We start from the raw sequence: 13,457 nt of genomic DNA, 5'->3' as shown, positions 1-13,457 counted from the left end.
TGGATTGCATTCTGAATGGCTGCTGCAACCTTCGTGTACCATTCTACATTCAGGTCCTATGCCTCAAAAACTAACAGTGCCTCCTCAAATAAAGAATGCCCCCTTGCCATTTTCTGTGTCGTGAATCTCTCCTTAGCAGTACCACCTACATCACCGCTGCTTTTATGCTTGCTACCAGACATCCTGTGCTTGAAATAAAGATACTGTACTACTGTACTCTATATAGTACTGTACAGTAAAGTACACAAAAGCACAACCACTTGTAGAGGATGCACACACGTGGCAAGGTACGCCAGACATGTGAACTAACTTACGTGATTGGACATGCCAACGCATGTTTGCATCTTTGAAAGTTCACAACTTGAAGGTTCTTATGTAGGGGACTTACTGTACTAGTATATACATGTGCCGGACATTTTCTGTATCTCCAGATCCTCTTTCTAACTTTCCCCACTCTGCTCTGTGCTCTGACCTCTATGGACTCCCTTGCTCTCAGGCCTCTGATTGGGTTCAGTCAGTGGGAGACACATATATAAAGAGTATACACAGAAATGGATATTAGGATGTTAAACCAAGAAGGATAAAGTAGCTGATTTACTTTGTTATACAGCAGAAATTAACACACCATTGTAAAGCAATTATACTCCAATAAAGATGTTTAAAAAAAAAGAGTATATACAGAAATGGATATTAGGATGTTAAACCAAGACGGATAAAATAGAAGATTTGTTGGCTGAATTCATAAATAAAGGCACACTCACCCAGGATTCGGAATTAATGTGCTAGCTCATGCACTGGGAAGTGACATAAACATTCTGCTAGACTGGTTAATTGAAGCATGGATTTAATGGTGGCTCACATTCAATGGAGATCAAAATGCCAAAACTTCCCTGGAATTCTATAGAGAAAGGAATCTGAAAACTCAGGAAGATAGGAATATTATAATAAATCTATTAATGCAAACCGTCTAGTTATTCCTCACCCCCCTTCAAGGTGTCTGAAGGTCAGCACCTTCATGATGAACTAAAAAATAAATTGTGAGGAGAGAACCAGCATCTTTGAAAACTGTATCTCTGTGCTGTAAGCTGGAGTTGACAGTGGGAAATCCTGAAACGGTTGGGTGCCCTGATTTTAGTGGAAATAATGGGATCGAGGAATAGTAGAGGTTAGGTGTTAGCACTCAATGAGAGACAAAGACGGCACAATTATCATAAGCCAGAGGGATGTAACAGTGTAAGAGCAATTTGCTGTACAGGGATCTGTGGTGATGTTTAATTGATTCACTGGATTCCAAAGCATAGAATGATGGACAGCCTAAAGTTCTGTTGGATATAAAGTAAGCAGAGAACTTCTAGGTCTTGTGGCACAACACTGATTTGAGTCACAGAGTAGGGATTCTTGGATGTCTTACCCAATCTACAGATTTAATCCAGTTGACAGACTCAGATCCCTTTTATTGAGAGTGGTGTTGGGTTTCTGGATTGCTTTAAGGAAGAAACGTGACCACAATTCCCCAAGCCTTTTCCAGAAGAACGTGCAACATTTACTAGGGGCACTGTGTACTGGGAAAAGGAAAAATACCCAATATTTTTTAGGGTTATTTGATATTGGCTCTGAACTGACACTAATTTTTGGAGACTCAAATGTTCCCATGATCCAGCAGTCAGAGGTAGAACTCATGGGAGTCAGGTGATAGAAGAAATCTTAGCCCGAGTCTACTTCAAGTGGATCCAGTGGGACCACGGGACCATCCTATGGTTATTTCCCCAGTTCCAGAATGCACTTACAGACTTAGGAATTGTCAAAATCTTTTCATTTGTTCTTTGAATCATAGAATGAGGACTATTGTAGTGGGAAGGACAAAACAGAAGCTCCTATAACTGGTTTCATCTGCCAAGACAGTAAACTAAAGCAATTTCACATCCCTGGAAGAGATTTCTATACTAAGGGCACCATCAAATCATGAAATGTACGGTGTGTTGATTCCTACCACATTCTCATTTGACTGACCTATTGGCCAGTGCAAACACCAGATATATCTTGAAGAATGACTATGGATTATTACAACCTTAATCAAAGGTTATTGTATTTTCAACTGCAGTTCCAGATGTGCATATTTTTGTGGATAAAATAATCACAGATCTGGCATCTAGATCTAGGAAAAGCTTTGCTGTAGATCAAACAAAAGCAATTTATCTAATTATCTAGCTAAAATTCCTAATAGCAAAGTAGTCAGAACCAGTTGCCTTCATTTGATAAGAATAAGAGTACACAGTCATGGCCTTAGCACACAGATGTGTCAGTTCTCTTTCTGTGGCATAATATAACAGAAGGACATTGATTATATTAATATCCTGTAAAATATGATGTTGGTTCATTTCTGGGTCTGGTTCTATTGATTAACATTTCTCCTCTTTATGGATTGTAATTCCTGCCTCTATTCATACTTGGCAAATTTTGTTTTTGTTGTTTTTAGGCCGCACCATGCAACATGTGGGATCTTAGTTCCCCAACCAGGGATCGAACCCTTGCCCCCTGCATTGGGAGCATGCAGTCTTAACCACTGGACCATGAGGAAAGTCCCCATACCTGGTAAATTTTGATTTGATGCCAGAAGTAGCAAATTTTATCTTTATGGTGCTGGATATTCTCATTTTCCTATAAAGATTCTTGAACATTTTTCTAGGGTGCAGTTAAGCTACTTGGAAATAGTTCAATCTTTTGGAGACTTGTTTTAAATATTTTTTAGGTGATACAAGAGCAGCCTTTAGTTCAGAGCTAATTCTATCCCACTACTGAATCAGTATGCTTCTGATTATTCTAACTGAGGTCCATGAATTATAAAATTTTCTACTCTGGTGAGAATACAAACTATTTCCAGACCAGCGTGAGCTCCAGAGATTGTTCCTTTGGCTTTTAGGGTGATTTTTTTTACCCAGCCTGGTTATTTACCTCATGCACATGAGCTATTCAACACTAAGCTGAAGATTCAAGGAACCCCTCTGCAGATCCCAGGAGCTCTTTCTTAGTGTATCTTTTCTTCTGTGTTCTCATCCCCATAAACTCTAGGCACCTTGGCCTTCCTGGACTCCTAGCTCTATTTCATCAACTTAGGGAGACATAAGGCTCTACCTTGGTAGACAAGGACATTAATACAGTTGTTATTATCTCAGATGTTCAAGAATCTAGAGAAAAGGAGCTTGCTAAGTAGAAACATGGATGATATTAAAGAAACACCCAAATTAAACTTCTAGAGATAAAAACTACATTGTGTAAAATGAAGAATTCACTGGATGGGCTTAGCAGCAAATTTCACATTACAGCAGACAGAAATTAGTGAACTTGAAGACAAAGCAATAGAAACTATCCAAAATGAAAATCAGAGAGAAAAAAAGACTGAAAAAAATAAACAGAGAACTTGTGAAATGTGGAACAACTTTGGGTAGCCTAATATACCTGTAATTAAATTCCCTGAGTGGGAACAAAACTATTTAAAGAAACAGCAGACAAAAATTTTCTAAGTTTGATGAAAATTATAAACCCACATGTACAAAAAATTAAATGCACCCCAAACTCAAGAAACACAAAGAAAATTACACAAAGGTACATCACAATCAAATTGCCTAAAACCAATGATAAAGAGAAAATCTCAAAAGCAATTGAAGAAAAAAAATACATACCTACAGAAGAACAAATATAAGGATGGCAAACTTCTTATCAGAAACGTTGCAAGTCAGGAGACAGTGGAACAAAATCTTAAGCGTATTGAAAGAAAAAATTAACCTAGAAATCTATATCCAGGGAAAATCTTTCAAAAACTGAAGGTGAAAAGAAGACATTTTCAAATACACAAAAGCTGAAATAATTTACACCAGTATATATGCACTACAGGAAATGTTATAGGAAGTCCTTTAGACAGACAGAAAATGGTACCAGGTGAAAATCTGAAACAATACTAATATTTCTCAACTAGAAGTGACTTCTGGCAATGTCTTGAGGTATGTTTAGTCATCACAAGTTGCACAGGGCATTCCCCTCAACAAAGAATTAGCTGGCCCCAAATTTCAATAACGCCAAGGTTGAGAAACCCTGGTACATACAAAGGAAAGAAGAGTACCAGAAATAGTAATTATGTGGGTAAATAAAAAAATATTTTTCTTATATTTAAAATCACTTTAAAAGATAATTGATTGCTAAAAGTAAAAGTAATAACAATCTACCGTAGGGGTAATAAAATATATAGAAATAAAATGGATGACAATAAGAGCACAAAAGCTTAATTAGAGTGCAGGAGAAATGAAAGGATATTATTGTAAGGTTCTTGTATTATAGGTGAAGTGGTATAATATTACTCAAATATAGGTTATAATAAGTGAAACATGAATACTATAAATACTAAATAAACTACCAAAAAACAAAGAATTTTAGGTAGCAAGCCTGCAAAAGAGATAATTTGGAAATAATTTAAATATTCAATCAATTCCAAAGTAGGCAGAAAGGGGAAAAGAAGAACAGACAGGACAAATAGAAAATAAATACCAAGATAGTAGATTTAAACCAGTCATATTAATGATCACATTAAATACAAATGGCCTAATCATCCCTATTAAAGGGAAGTTATTGTCAGATTGGATAAAAAAGCAAGACTCAGGGGTATGATTCTTACAAAAGACCTGAAAACACAACTAGATTAAAAGTCAATTGATGGGGAAAGTATATACTATTAACACTAATAAAAAGAAAGCTAGCAATATCAGCTCAGAGCAATGACTATAACCAGGAATAAAGAAGTGGGGTTTTCAAAAAGATAAAGGGGTCAATTGATCGAGAGGATATAACAATTCTAAATGTTTATGCACCTAAATGTTTGTTTCAAAATACATAAAGCATACATGTTTTTCCCAAAAAGATATACAAATGGCCAACAGGTACTTTAAAAGGAACTCAGTATCTCTAATCATCAGGGAAATTGAAATCAGAATCACAATGAGATGTCACCTCACATGTGTTAGAATGGCTATCATCAAAAAGACAAGAGATATCAAATATAGGTGAGGATGTGGAGAGAAGGGAATACTTGTGCACTGTTGGTGGGAATGTAAATTGGTGCAACCACTATGGAAAACAGTATGGAGGTTCCTCAAAAAAGTAAAAATTATGATCCAGTAATCCCACTTCTGAGTATACAGTCAAAGGGAATGAAAACAAGATATCAAAGAGATATCTGTACTCCATGTTCATTGCAACATTACTCACATAAGCCAAGATAAGGAAACAACCCAAGTGTCCATCAACTGAGGAATGGATAAAGAAGATGTGGAATATATAAACAATAGAATATTATTCAACCATGCTAGACAGAGAAAGATAAATGCTGCATGGTATCACTTACATGTGGAATCTAGAAAATTTAATCTGTTGATTAACAGACAAGAAACAAAAATTCATACTACCATTTCAGTTGATGCAGAAAAAAACTCTCAGCCCTACTAGGAAGTGGAGGGCTAAAGATGTAGTTAGTGGGAAAAGATTGAATACTTTTACCCCAAGATCAGAAAATGACAAGGATTTTTTGCACTCATCACTTCTATTATACATTGTTTTGGAAGTCTTAGCTAGTGCAATAAGGCAAGAAAAAAATGGAACAGAAAAATTGGCATGGAAGAAATAAAATCATCTTTAATTGCAGATGGCATGTAGAAAATCATACAGAGATTCTACAAAAAAAGCACTGGGCCAATAAGTGAGTTTAGCAAGGTTGCAGGATACAAGTTCAGTATATGAAAATCAACTGTGTTTTCATTCACTTGCATTGAACAAGTGGAAAGTGAAAATAAAATAATTAAAAATTTTAAATCATTAAAATCTGATATCATTTAAAATAACATCAAGTGTGTGAAATCTTCGGGATAAATTTGACAAAAGATGTACAAGACCTGTTACAAAACATTTCTGAGAGAAATTTTAAAAGATATGAATGAATGAAAAGATTAAACTATGTTCATGGATCAGAAGAATTAATATTACCATGTTAGTTCTCCCCAAATTGATTTCTAGATTCATGCAATCTCAATCTAAATGTCATCAGTCTGTGTGTGTGTTGGTGGGGGGGAGTAGATGAAAAGCTGAATCTAAAATATGTATGGAAATGCAAAGGGACTAACATAGCTAAAATAACCCTGAAAAAGTTGGGTGATTTAAACCATCTTATTTCAAGATTTATTATAAAGTGATAGTAATCAACACAATACAGAAGTTGCATAAAGACAAAAAAAAAAAAAAAAAAGATCCATGGTGAGAGCTTAGAAATAGATCCAAACTTATATAGTCAATAGTTTTTGTTTTTTACAAAGGCACAAAAGCAATTTCTTGGTATAAAGGATAGTCTGTTCAACAATGAGCTGGAACAAATAGGTGACCATATTTAATAAAACACCAACCCCAACCTTACCCCAGATTGCAAAAATTAAATCAGAATAGGTTACACTAAATGTGAAAGTTAAAAGTATACAACTCTAGAAGAAAACAAGGAGAAAATCTTTATGAATTGCATTAAGCAAGGGTTTATTATATACAACACTGAAATCACAATTCATGAAAGAAAAACATGATAAATTTGACTTCATCAAAATCAAGAACTTCTGTTCTTTGAAATATACTGCTAAGACGATGAATAAAACAGTTACAAGTCAATACAGAATGTTTTAAGACTTTTAACTTCTGGCTCTCTCACTGGTCTTGATTGGAGTGTGCATCCATATAACCTTTTGTTGTACTAATTTGTCAATGTGTGTAAAAATGTTAAAATGTTTAGGATATTATCCTGAGGAGAGAGTTGGGCAAACTCTCAAAGTTGTAAGCACAAAAATGTTAATCTTCTCAAATTACATTGGGTCCATTGGACCAAACTGGAAATAACCTAAATATATAGTTATATATAAATTATGATATATGCAATCAAAATAGTAAGCAATCATGAAAGGCTGATGTGTATTGGCTTTCTTTGAAGTGGAAAGATACCCATTATACACTGAAAAAAAGGGTTTCAGATGATCATATATATAATGAATCATTTATGTACATATATAATATTTGCTTGTACATGCATATGAATAGAGAACAGTCTGGAGAGATTAGAAAAGGTGATTTCTGAGTGGTGAGAGTGAGATAATTTCTGCTCTCTTTTTTATACCTTTCTCAACATTTGATTTTTCTAAAACAACAAAAAAGTTTGAATTTTTTTTTTCTTTCTGAACTCAAGTCTTTCCAAAGATCTCAGAACCTGAGAGCTGGAAATGACTCTTGGGTTCTCTCTCATTCACTCTTTCTGTTGTTTCCTCCTCAGTGAGGACCTGCCCTAAGTCAGGGCTTGGGTTCTTCTCATCTGCAGCCTTCCTATATATGACTACAGAAAGTCCCTCCTTTGCCTTCATAACTGCAGGTGAATTCCTTGCATCTCCGAATATCTATTCCATTTTGACTCTGCTGATTATAAAGCCAGACCCAGTTCCAACTTCTAACACTCACAATGTCGCCTACACAGACAGTGTTTTGCACATTGGTGTTTTCATGCTCTATCAGGCTGTGAGATCAAGTAACATTTCCTGTCCATGGTTACCACATACATAGCTTTCTGGTCAGTGCTATATGCTGCTGGGCCAACTCTCCTCTGTGACTTCCTTCCTTTATTTCTAACCTTCTCCATAATATCTTCATTTAGATCTGTGAAATCATGAAATTTGGCATATTGGCATTCTAACACAACAAAGAAGAGAGGGTAGCTCATTTCTAGGAAGCAGAATGCAAATTCTACATATTAGGATCTACTGCCAAGCCCTCAAGTCCCCTGCTTGAGCACTTTATAACACAGTTCCAAGGGGACCACATTGAACACATTTCAGTGGAACTGGGGACATTGATAAGAGAGGGAACATAACAACATATTAACAGTTTGACCTTGGACACTTTAGTTAATAAGAAGCTCCATTTCTTTTCCCACAAAATAGAGATATATCACCTATGGAAGACGGCTTTGCAAAAGATAAATGAGGTAATTGATGTAACATGCTTAGCACAATTTTTGACTCATAGAAAGCACCTTCATAGTGGCTCTTGCTGCACAGATGTAGAGAAACAGTCTAGTGCTTGTGTTGTAGATAGTTTTGGCTTTGCTTACTTAGGGTTGTATACTGGAATATGAATTGCTTTATGTGACCTTCTCAGAGGAATCTTTCCTGTACCCAACCTAAAGAAGACTATTTGTCCCTCCCTGTAATACCCCTCTGTTTTGTTTTCACTGTATTGTCTCCTCTCACTGGAATGTCATTTCATGAAGGCAGGACTAGTGCCTGTACTGTTTATCACTGTCTCACCAACGCATAGGAACATGCCTGGAACCTAATAGGTGCTCAGTGTGTGCTTGTTGAATGAGTGAATGAAGCTTCTAGTCATCCTCCAAGTCCCAGCTCCCATGTAGGCTCTCTACTCCTTGATGAATGAATCACTCCTTGCTCTCAGTCATCAGTTATCACACACGTCACAGTGTCCTTTTACTTCTTTATTTTCCCCACTAGACTCTGAGCTGTGTTGAAGGCATCAACTGAGTGTCTACCATAGTGCTTGACATGGGAGACTTTAAATAACTGTTGAACAATAACAACTGAATGGTCTGTCTGATCTTTGTGATAACAAAATTTCACAAGAATTATGAAGAAGGCCGTTTTGATGGGGACCATTTGATCTGAGCCTTAAGCCTGAGGGTGCCTGAAATTTTGTTTGCCTTTAAGTGACGTGGGCAGGGAAGAGGGTGAGCCCCGATCAAGTGCAGGTGTTTAACAAATATTTATTTCTGCCTCTCCATTTGATTAGTTATTATTATTTGTATTACATTTCTCCATGAATTTTGCTTTGAATGAATATATAAGCTAGCATGATGTATCACAGAGCAGTTGAGCATAAATGTCAATTTTTAAAGAGAATCCCAGTGTTGACTATGTACCCTGAAATCTTGACCAAGGTCTCTCCTGTCTCTATCACAGCTCTTGCAACTTCTTCTAATCTCCATTCGCACTGCTTGCCCCACCGTAGCTAGTCCCTCACCATCTCCCATCTGGTTTGCCATCATCATCTGCCAGCTTCAGTACACTCTCCTTATTAGACTGGAGTTCCTAAAACTCAGCACTAATCTTGTCATTTCCCTGCTTAGAAACCATCCGTGTTTCCCCATTAGCTACAGAATCATTCTTTTAAGACCCCATAATATTACCCCAAACTGACTTTTCCAAAAGTTGGTTTCCAAACTACCTTTCCAGAACCCTGTATGATTCTTATGTGTTTTAAAATATCCTATTTCTAGACCTATGTTCCTGCCTTTTCCCCAACCTACAATGCCTTCCATCCCATTTCTGTGTAACCAAATCTTATCCACTCTTTTAAATCCCAGCTCAAATACCACCTCCTCTAAGAAAACTTTCCTGCTCATCTCCTCTGTCCTTGAATTTGTATAATATTGTCTTACCCTCATTTTATTTATTTACATGTTGAAAAAAATTGCAAGTCCCTTATTGGAATCTCCTTAGAATCTCCCCAGGCCTTAGCACAGTGTTTGAATAGGTAGTAGGGATTCACTACATTTTTATAAACATTTTTTTAAATTACCAAAGTAATGCATGCACGTAAGCACTTAAAGTGTGAAAAAGTTATCAAATAAAAAGAATGAATCCACAACATTTTTTCCCCTATTTACTCCTCCTAAATTCCCCAGCTGTAACCACTATTATAAATTTCTTATATAACTTTCAAAACTTGTTTATGAATATACAAAGATATAGGCGTACTTTTTTTTTTTTTTTTTTACACAGATGGGATCATACTTTGCATCGTGCCTTTTTCACACAACAGTAGATCTTGGAGTATTTTTCATACCATATATGGATTTACTCAATCTTGTTAATGTCAATTTGCACATACTTATGCAGTAATAACTATAAGATACATTTTTATTAATGAAATTTTGAGTCAAAGGTTATACCTGTGCATTTTATGTTTTGACCACATTTCTATCCAAAGAGGCTGTATTTAGCATGTGCAAGCACTTCTGCTTCCCAGCAGTTGAATTTCCTCTGGGTATTTTCATAGTTTTAATTCTAAACCCTTGAAGAGGTAAAAATGGTATCACATTATTCTTTTTTTTAATATAAATAAATGTATTTATTTATTTATGGCTCTGTTAGGTCTTCGTTGCTGTGCGCAGGCTCTTTCTAGTTGTGATGAGCGGGGGTTACTTTTTATCACTGTGCGCAGGCTTCTCATTGTCGTGGCTTCTCTTGTTGCGGAGCACGGGCTCTAGGCGCACAGGCTTCAGCATTTGTGGCACTTGGGCTTTGTAGTTGTGGCTCGTGGGCTCTAGGAGCACAGGCTCAGTAGTTAATATAGTTGCTCCGCGGCATGTGGGATCTTCCCGGACCAGAGCTCGAACCCCGGTCTCCTGTGTTGGCAGGCGGATTCTTAACCACTGCGCCACCAGGGAAGCCCACATTATTCTTTTAATTTGTGTTTCTTTAGTTATGAGTGAGATCTAGCATTTTTTTATCTTTCTTTTTCACATTCCATTTCAGAGAATCTCCTCCTCTTGCATTTTACCTAGTTTTCTATTGTTTTTTAAAAGCTTCGTTATATGTTAATGAAGTTTTGATTTTTTCTGTTGGTTTGTCAATAAGTTTTTTTTAACAACAGTTTTTTGTTATAATGGTCATATTTAGCAATCTTTTCTTGGTTTCTGTGTTTTATATCTTGTTAGGAAGTCTTTCTCAATTCCAGGAATATTTTTTAATAGTTCACGTTTTCTTCTAGTACACACAGTTTCATTTAGAAAAATAAGTTCTGTATTAGAACCAATTTGAATTAATTTTACTTCAAGAAGTAAGAAAGGGATTCAGGTTTATTTTTTTCTAAGTGACCAGCCAAGTGTCCCAACACAATTATCACTCATCTTTTCCTCATTGATTTGAAATGCTTTTACGTATATGCTAAATTCCATACGTATTTGGATTCATTTCTACCGGATTCTATATTTGATTCCATTGATCTCTCAGTATGAAACTCTTTTAATTACTGTAGTAGTTACTGTAGTTTTATAATGTATTTTAATATTTGGTATTAGTCCCCCCTTTTTTTTTTGGCGGTACGCGGGCCTCTCACTGCTGTGGCCTCTCCCGTTGCAGAGCACAGCCTCCGGACGCGCAGGCTCAGCGACCATGGCTCACGGGCCCAGCCGCTCCATGGCATGTGGGATCTTCCTGGACCGGGGCACAAGCCTGTGTCGCCTGCATCGGCAGGCGAACGCTCAACGCTCAACCACTGCGCCACCAGGGAAGCCTCCCCTTTTTTCAATTAAATATTTTCTGGCTCTCTGGCAGGTTCCTTGTGTTTCATTTCCCACCTGGATAAACTTTACTATCTTTGAAGAAAAAATTTTAAATTCTGTTGATTTTTCACTGGAAATATACTGAATTTATGATTAATTATGGTGAACTGATATGCTTTCAAACTGAATCCTTCCCTTCACTGAAGTCTTCTAGTAAGCTCCCCAGTAGCTGTTTAATTTTGTACATTTCATATTACATTTATTCCTGGGTATTATTAATTTTTTGCTGATGTAAATGAGATGTGTTATTATATTTACTTACTGGTTATTGTTTCTGTATGAAAAAGCTATTGATTTTTTAGATTTCAATAATATAAGCAGATATCCTTATTGGATTTTCTTAGTTTTTAGTAGTTTTTCTTTTCAGTTAAATCTGTATTTCACAGGTATAAAGTCATGTCAGCGGCAAATAATAATAATTTTGCATCTTTGTTTTCAATTTTTACATGTATTTCCTTTGACTAATTACACTTGCTAACATATCCTGGAAAATGTTACATAGTAGTGCTTATAATGAACATCTCTGGCTCATTCATGATTTGGGGGGTAATTCTTCTAGTGCTTCATCTGGCCTTTGTTTAAGGAAGCACCTCTCTAGCTCTACATGGTTAAGAGTATGTAAGTGTGTGTATGCATATGCACACATGACTGTGTGTTTAATTGAGGGGTTGATGCTGAATTTTATCTAATACCTTTTAAGCAAATTTGAATCAGCTATGCAGTTTGTAACCTCTGACTTATTAATATGTAATTAAACTAATAATTTTCCTATCAGGGAACCATCCTTGATTTCTTGGATTGGACCGTACTTGAGCATAGTGTATTTTCTCCATTAATGTTTTACTGGCTTCCATTTTGTTAGTAGTTTATTGAAAATTGATAGTAAATGAAATTGAAATTGGTCTGTAGTTTTCTTGTGTCTGTGTGTGTCTTTTTTCTAGAAAAAAAAAGTTTTACCTTCATACATAGAAATTGAAAAAAATCAGTAAGAAGACGAACAACTCAAGCTAAAAATGGGTAAAGGATATGATTATGCAATTCTCAAAAGAGGAATTAACAATGGCTAAAAATATATGAAAACACCCTCAACATCACCTGTGACTTGAAAATTCAAACTGCTAACACCTTAAGGCTGCCTTTCTTATATCTGTATTCCCGGTAACATATAGAGAAAGAAATATATCCCTGCCTATTCTGTTAGTAATGACAATCTCTTTTGTCCTTATAGCTCCCGAATTCTAAGAAGCCCTGAAGCGCATCCATGGAGACACTTGGATTTTAATTTCTATAACAGGTAAAGAAAAATTTCAGTGGTCTCCACAAAGACAAGAATCTTTAAAGACAGTAGATTTCCCCTGATACCTGTTCAGGATTGCTTTCTAAACTGGGCTAAACAAGTTCCTTCAGCAGTGTAGCTCTGATGCTCTGGCTTGGACCTGCATACTGAACTCAGCCCCTTTGGAACCACCAGATGAATTGTTGCACAACCAAGTTGTTTGAGAAATCCCAGGTCTCTGTTTCTTCATCTATAAAATGGTGGCTTGTCTTGATAGACTAAAAGCAGGATGAAAGGAGATGATGTACGCTGAAGCCTTTTACAAATCCAACGAAATTTGAAATATTATTAGTATTTTAAGAAGCACAAGTGGAGCCAGCAGAATCCATGTAAAAAGTTGGCCTCTCAGATAAAAATTTTATAAAGGGCACCTAGTCTTTTCCATACCAAATAAATCAACCTCTATAGGAGAGGACCTTTCTCACATGGCTACCTTCTCTGCCTCCCCGCTCTGCTCCCATACTGCCTGCACTCTTCTCCTCACCAGCCCCATTTCTGCTGCTTCACAGAGTCTGCTCATTGCTTGTATGGCATTTGCACCAGGGAGGGAAGGGCAGGTGGAGGAGCTTGGACAGACACGTTCCTTCCATCCCCTCCTGGCAGTCTAACTATTTCTCATTCTGCTCATTGGGGCTGCGAAGTCAGTGAAGTAGAATTTCTTTTCTACTTGGTTATCAGTCCTACATTTAGCATAAG

The 13,457-nt window shown here is 36.5% G+C and overlaps 1 protein-coding gene across 3 annotated transcripts in view; it reads right to left on the bottom strand.

Moving 5' to 3' along the window:
- Window positions 1-13,457, bottom strand: part of SH2D1B (SH2 domain containing 1B) — a 40,464-nt gene that overhangs the window by 23,463 nt on the left and 3,544 nt on the right. The gene's annotated exons all lie outside the window — the stretch shown is intronic.

Source organism: Globicephala melas, chromosome 1, assembly GCF_963455315.2.
Source record: "Globicephala melas chromosome 1, mGloMel1.2, whole genome shotgun sequence".
Lineage (NCBI taxonomy): Eukaryota > Metazoa > Chordata > Mammalia > Artiodactyla > Delphinidae > Globicephala > Globicephala melas.
This window is presented reverse-complemented; position numbering and strand designations above follow the sequence as displayed.